The sequence below is a fragment of the Arachis hypogaea genome, chromosome 20 (genome assembly GCF_003086295.3).
Source record: "Arachis hypogaea cultivar Tifrunner chromosome 20, arahy.Tifrunner.gnm2.J5K5, whole genome shotgun sequence".
Lineage (NCBI taxonomy): Eukaryota > Viridiplantae > Streptophyta > Magnoliopsida > Fabales > Fabaceae > Arachis > Arachis hypogaea.
The window spans coordinates 138,265,323-138,273,487 of NC_092055.1; the positions used below are offsets into that span (position 1 = coordinate 138,265,323).

The window sequence follows — 8,165 nt, forward strand, 5'->3', positions numbered from 1 at the left end:
AAAAATTATTGTTTTTTTTATCAATTAATCATTAATATTTATAAATATAAATTAAAAGTATATTATTAAATTATTAAATTAATAATTAAAAATAAATTTGGATGGTAACGAGTATTACAGAATAATATTATGCAGCTTGTTGGAAGCTAAACTACTGTACTGTTGTCAGTATTTGGCAGTTGCAGATTCTCTGAGGCGATTTGCCTATTCAGCATCATTCATTACTATGTCCAATTAAAGAAACCATTTGGCCTTTGCACAAGACAACCAAGAAACCAAGTATATGCATGCATAACTTGATTCCTTTCTCTTATCCACTATACTAGCCGCTTCATTTAGCAATTATTGCCAAATAATTATAGGGGACAGTAACTGTTCACTGACTACTTGCCTGACAGAGACTTTTAGCCAATCATGATTCTTGAATCAGATGGAGGTGGAATCTGTAAATAACTTGTAACTCAAGTCAATCTAAATAGGAAAGGAAGATTATCAGGTGTATCAGAAATATCGGTGTTCTAATTGTTTTAACCGTTGATTTAAATTATAAAAAAATATATAATATATATTAATTAAAATTAACGGTTAAAACAACTGAAATATCGGTATATTTAGGTATATCTGATAACTTTCTAATAGAATATTTGAGACTCAATTGAATAACAAAAACCATTTTCCTTTCTTAATAGAGAAAGTTTATAGACCAATATTTTTATTAAAATTTAGTTAATATTTAACTAATAAAAAAATAAATAATTTTATATTTTTAGATATAATTTTATATTATTAAAAATATTAATAATGACTAATTGATAATTATAAATTATAAATTATTTAATTCTTTTGAATAGTGGGTATAAATTGATCTTAACCATTGTTCTGAAAACCGAACCGGACCGGCCGGTTCGACCGGATTAACCGAGAATCGGTCATTTGTCCGGTTCGATTGCTGTGAAGAACCGTTCTGTAAAAAACTGGCTTAAAAACTGGTCAAACCGGCAGTTAACCGGTGAACCGTCAGAACCGTTCGGTTTTTTCCGGTTCAATTATATATATATATGTTAAAAAAAAAAATTTCAAAGGTTCATAACCCTTACCCACCCCTGCCCCTTTCTCTCCTCTCTCTCTCTTTGGGCAAACCCAAACCCTAACGGCGGTAGGAACCCAGCCCCATCCCATTGCCGAGCTCTTCTCTTCCGATAGACGGTGTTGTCGCTGCTGACAGAGACAGACTTGGGTGCCGTCTTCGCTCGTGGAAGGTCTGCTCGCTTCTCGATCCTCTTCTCCTCGACGTCGAGTGCTTGCTCGGAACCGTTGGCGACGCCGCGGCGAAGGCTTCTCCATCATTGTCTCTGCTCGATTTGTTGGTGCTCATCTCTCTCTTCGAGTTCTCTCTCTCTATTCGAGGCTCCAAGCTCTCTCTGTCTCTCTCTTTCTCACTGCGACGTGTCTCTCTGCTCGGCTGTGGAGTATTCACCGCGCCGTCACCTTCTTTCCTCCCTCGCCGCCGGTAAGCACTACTGCCTCAATTTATTTTTGGTTATTTTGTTAATTTTTATTTATTCTGATTTTTGAGTTGTTGGTCGTTGATATTTTTGATTCTGCGTTGTTGATGAACATTGTTAATGCTAGAATTTTTTTCTGATTTGTTTATGTTAATTCTGAGTTGTTTATGCTGATTTTTCTGATTCTGAGTTAATTTTGGTTGCTGATTTTTGCTGAATCTAAATTGTTGATGGTGGTATGGTAAATTGTTTTTCATCATTTCACATCTTTCAGGAGCACAAATTACATTTCTTTCTTGGACATTTTTTGTTCAAATTTATACTCTTCTTTGAACTTTGAAGTATGCTGGAAAGAGTGTTTCAAATTGTTTTGCATTGAAAATTCCAAGCAAGTTCCTTTGTACTGGGTTTGTCAAAGTTTCTAGTTGTTTTGCATTGAAAATTCCAAGTAAGTTCCTTTGTACTGGGTTTGTCAAAGTTTCTAGTTTCAATGTTGGTGAAATTCTCAATGCAAGTGGATAATAATAATAACTCTTGCTTTATGATTATGAATATTTAGTTTATTTGTTGTTATTCTTTGTTTTTGTACTGATTTTTTCAATTGATGTGGTTTGAAAATTTGTAGGAGAATGAGAAGGAAAAATCACAAGCAATTGCATTCAACAAATCTGATATTGCTATTGTAGAACATTATAATTTTTATTGTTAATTTTTTTTGTTCTATTGATATTTTTTATTTTTATAATTTTTATGAAATTGGAATAATTGTTTGTGGTTGAACATTATTTCTTTGTCATTTAAGGGCATTTTGATTTTTATTAGCTATAAAGATTGATGTTTAATGTTATTTATGAACTTTTAATTATAAATTATGGATAATTTATTATGTAAAATTATAAAATTTTAAATTTAATTAGTTTAAAAATTACTAAATTTAAATATTTAAAATTATATATTAAATTTTTAATAATTTTATTTTATATTTAATTATACCGGTTGAACCCCGGTTGAATCTTTGAACCATTAAACCAGTCATTCGACCGGTTTAGTGACCGGTTCGGTTCTCGCAACCTTGATCTTAACTAGCATAGAAGAATTTATTCGTTGAATTATATTATGTGAAAAGTGAAAAGTGGAGTTTGTTGTTTAAGAAGTACGTTTAGTTAGTAGTTCCAAGAAGATGGTGTAGAAAGCAGGGACCTTTATTTTGAGTTCAAAAAACTATATCGCCTAAAAAGGTGTAGAGATCACCTTCAACTTGGGATCTGAATGTGAGTGCACAACCATCAACTTTTAATATGACCATTGGCTACTTAATTATATATTAATTAATTAGCCACTTGGCCCTATCACATGCAACATTCTTGGTTGACCCTCAAATATTCATACTCTACTCTCACATATTCATCATTCATGAATATGTACCCACATATACATGTGAAGACACATATACATGCAGCATTTCCGTTTGAACTAATTAATAGAGGTAAGATAGAATCTTCTATTGTCAATATTGTCTACCTGCCATGGAATAATATTTAAAAAATGAGAAACTACATTAGAACAATGCTTTTTTTTAAACAATGTAAATAATAAATAAAAAAAAGTTAATTTTAATTTTAAAATTCAAATTTTAAATTAATTTAGTTTAATCATAATTTTGAATTTTTTTATTTTTGTCACAACCGTTTTCTCGCAATCTTATGTCACTGTTGTTGTTGCTGTATCGCGACTTCGGTGCTTCCAGAGCTGCTGTCTCGTTACTTGTTTCTTATCAACTAAGTTAGATGTTCATTTTACTAGGTATCCGTATGATTATTTTCATTCTAAAGTAGTTGTTTATTTGGATATGTCATTGGTATTTTTCTTGATTTGCTTGAATCTACATGCATATGTTTCGCATGATGTTTATTTTACTATGTATGCTGATAGTTCTTTTCATTATTTGGGTCATACAATTTAGATGAATGAAGCAAAGTGGCACGCAATAGAAATGACAAAAACACGATGTAACGGCGTAGAAGTAAGGGTAGAGGTGTAGCGTTGGAGCAGCGACAGAACAAAGCCTCTTACTTGACGATAGTGCAACGTCACATAAAGGAGAAAAAGGCGTGCAGCGACAGCCTGCGAAACATGAGTGAGTATATACCGTATTTGGATAACTAGGAAGCGATTAAGAAGCTTCCTTCCACCGAAAAAGGAGAGAGCTTCCATGCTATTGCCCCACAAAAGGTTCGTCACTTGAATTTCTTGGTTCCTGCATCCAAAGGGTACCGTACCCCCAATTCCATAGGAAAAGAAGGTGCAACGATAATATGAAAGAAGAAAGTACAGCAAAAATGCAACACGATAGAAGAAAGAAGAATGAAACGGCTGACTATAGTAAAAAGAAAAAAAATTAAAAATAAAAAATTAAAATTATAGTAGATAAATAGAATAAAATAATTTTTAATTTAATAAACTTGAAATACAACTCATTATTTACGTCGTTTACCTAGCAAAATTCATTATTAAAAATTTTATTCATAAACAAAAGCTTAAACCAACACGCACCTTGTATGTTATAAACTTATAATAAATATTTGTTGGAAGACGGGAGCTATGTTAATAATTGGTGAAAGATGCCGAAATGAAGTGCAACTATTTGGGCCATTGATCGGAAATAATAAAGAAAAAATTTAGAGGACAACAATTTTATTAAATTCTGGCCAGCATGTAATCAGCAAAAAAAAAATTGAATCATTGAATAAAATCTTACACTAATCTCACACCATTAAAACCATCATTAATAATTATTTGATGGCTACAAATCACAAAAGTTACTGCCCCCTAACATTCTTCAATAATAAACTTATCTTATTGACAATAATTATTGGACTCTATATGTAATAATATGATGGCTTATAATAAAGAGTGAATAGCCAATTCTCTTATTCATCTTCATAAATGTTTCATATATACTAATCACCCACAATATTTTCTCTTATTTAGTATTCAATAATTTTAACAATAATTAATAAATATTAAATAAGATAAATTTTAATTATTTGAGCTATTTTTTATCTTCTAAATAAATATTATCATCATGATATGAATTTATAATTATTAGTAATACATATACGTGGACGTAGTTAACATCTTTATTCAAATCCAAAATATGTAATGGGGCAGATGGAGATTTGTGTTTTTGATGTTAAATTAGCATGATATATATATATATATAGTTAATTAATTAACTTAAATTTTAATGTTTCTTACACCAAACGGCATCTATCTTTCTTTCAGATTTGAGCTGCTAACGACTAATTATTCACTAGGTGAATGAAAGGGCACAAGCTAAGGGGCAAGTAACTAAAAGTGAGTCGGTCCAAAAAAAAATGATATAAAGTTGACTATCAAACAAAGGTTGTTTTCCAAAGGAGAAATAATATATATTTGGAAAGTTGTTGCTTCTCCATTAATCTAATGTTAAAAGGGAGAAAAGAACTCCACCGAGTAGGTGTGAGTTGTCAACTAATGCTGCTTACGTTAGTATTTTTGGGGATTTTTTATTTTAATAAATAAAATAAATATAATAATAACTGAATTAAATAATTTTATAATTAGATAAGCGTTCATATATTTTGTTTTTAAACGAGATATATACGTGTCACGTTTATGTATTTTATCTTATTTATATTATAAATGAGATACGTGTAAAATTATACCGTTCACAATATAAACGAGATAAGAAAAAATGACGAATTTCAGTAATAAATTGTAAAATTATTTAATTTCAATAACTATTATATTTATTTTATTTATTAAAATTAAAAATCCGTATTTTTGGTCAATCTTGTAAATTGCATTTAATTATGTCAATTGGAGGTGAAAATTAATTAAAGAGTAGCTCAGTTTCAAATTAGCTAGTAATGAAAGCAGCCCAAGAAGCTGGCACCTAGTGTGTACCAGCATTAATGGGAATATATGTTTTTCTTTTTTTCTGTCTTCCTTTTAATGTTAATAAAATTACATATAAAAGCCCAATCATGCGTTAAAACATAAAAAAAAAAAAAGTCTCTCATATATATATATATATTTATGGGGCTATAATTGGTTGCTCTTTAGTAACTTCGAATTTTTAATTAAAATAATAAGTGCTGATACAACCTTTTCGAATGGGTCGCAAAATTTATTCTTATAAATAAAAGAAAATGTCATTGTTGGGACTTGGGAACTTTTATTTCTGTTCTGTTTGTCTCGTAGATGTGACTTTTTTTGCACATGAATAATAAGAAAATAATTTTGCAAAATAAAGTCACCCAATTTTTAAAAGATCATCGAATTTGTTTGTTTGTTGAGATACTCAGATAGAGAAAATTAAAATTTTATGTAAAATTAAAAAAGTAAATTAAGTATGTAAGATGTAAAATTTTAACAAGATTTAAATCGTAAAATTATTAGATTTAATAAAAATTTTATAAAATTGATTGACTCATTTAAAATCGTAATATTAAAAAATTTTAAGAGTTAAATTGAAATTTTAACTACTCTTATGATACAAATTTGTATAAATATAATGATATATAGATACTCACAAAAATATATATATTTACACTTTGTTTGAATGTAGACAAAAAAATAAGAGAAAAGAAAATAAAAAAAATAGAAAAAAAAGTAAAGTTATTTGTGTGTTATTTGGATGAATAAAAAATAAATAAAAAGAAAATAGAGAAAAAAAAATTTTATTTGGATGAAAAAAAAAGAACAGAAAAAAAATCATAATAATATAAAATTACATTAATACCCTTATCATAAAATAAAGTATAAATATTTTATTTATTCATGTTTTATTATGGTTTATAAATATTATAAAATATTATAATTTTATATACTTGATTTAAATGATTTATCTAATAGATATAATGTTTAAATATAAATCCCTATTATAATAATATATTAAAACTAAATTTATATTAATAGTTGTTAATAATAATATAAGTAAGGGTAGTATTAAAAATATAAAAAATAGGTTTAATTATTCTGTTGGTCCCTATAGTTTCACAAAATTTTCAATTAGGTCTCTATATTTTTTTTTTTAATTGGGTCCCTATAGTAAATTTTTTTTCTAAATTAGGTCCCTCTTGGTAGTAATTGGCTTAATTTTATAGGGACCTAACTAAAAAAAAAATTAGTATAGAGACCCAAATAAAAGAAAAAAAGTATAGGGACTCAATTAAAACAAAATTTTGGTGCAAGAACTCAATTAAAAAAAAGTATAGAAATCTAATTAAAAATTTTGTGAAACTACAGAGACCCAACAAAATAATTAAACCTGAAAAATATAGTATTTTCTTTTTTATTTTCTTACTTGTGATGAAAAGAATATTTGTTTAGTGAGACTCACACAAAATTTTTCTTCCTTATTTTTTTTTATTTATTTTTTTTCCATTCATTTTTTCTCCAACTAAACATAGTGTTAGTATTTCTTCTTAAAATTGAGACATAGAGATATAATATATAAGACACAAAATTTAACTTTTTCATTTCTAATTATTTTTAAAATTATCAAAATATAAAACACAATACATAAGACACAAATAAAATTAATATTTAATTTATATATATATATTTTATATATTATTATCAAATATACTATAAAATTTATATATTTTTATGTATTTGTGTATATGTCTGTGTCTCAAAGACAATAAATAACAAAACGAAATTAAAAGTGTCATTTCAAGAAAAAGAAAAAAAAAAGAAGGGGGAGAAGTTATTGTGGGAGCATGGATAAAAAAAGGAGGTCATTTTTTTTTTGGCATCGTCACCGGATACATATATTAATAGAATAGAATTGTCTTCAATAGAAATGGAAATTGATAATAAAAACGACTTTTTTTTTAATTGTGGTTAGTCTTCATTATTTGTTATTTACTTTTAAGTTTTAATCGCCAACCATTAAAAAAGAAACAGAAGGAATGGTCGGTGCAACTGGGCTGAAGCTAATTCATCAGTTAAGTGGGCCCTACATTGACCCCAAACGTTGAACGATGATCTTCCTTTTCTGATTAAGCCATCCAACGGTCACAAAGAAATACTTAACAAGCAATGAAATTTTCCTTAAATTATTATTTTTCTTTTTGGTAAATTGCTAAATTTGAAAAAAAAAAGGAGGGGAGGGGTTTCATACTTTCATCAGTTCTTGTATGTGGGTATCGCAATTCTTTTTCATTTTATTTGTCATTTTGTAAATTTAACGAAGAATTTTAATTTTAATTTAAATAAAAATAAGAACACGGTATCATAATGATCATATTTAATATACATGCAAGATTACGATTATTTGAAAACATGATAGTAAATTTACTGTGATTTAATAATTTCACCCTACCATCGGATTGATTCATTGTTTTTTAAGATAACTAATATTAACTAACTTTAGAATTTAAATTTAATATTTTATAATTTAGAATCTATATTTAAGATATAAATAAAAGAAATTTAATAAAATTCTTTAACATTGACTAAAAAAATTGATTGTCTAATTAACATTATTCTTTTAAAATATGAATAAAATTTATTTTAATAATATAACTTTTAAATGTTATAAAATTGTTTATCTTTCTTTTACTTAAGTAAAGTTTCTTTGTTCGATCTTACAAATGGTTAATGATACCT

At 27.4% G+C, this 8,165-nt stretch overlaps 1 long non-coding RNA gene across 1 annotated transcript; it reads left to right on the top strand.

Moving 5' to 3' along the window:
* Positions 1–1,080: 1,080 nt before the first annotated feature.
* LOC140182813 (uncharacterized) lies at positions 1,081–2,352 on the top strand. Its single transcript, XR_011878957.1, has 2 exons — positions 1,081–1,510; positions 2,131–2,352. It is a non-coding gene; the product is annotated as an uncharacterized lncRNA (long non-coding RNA).
* Positions 2,353–8,165: the final 5,813 nt, after the last annotated feature.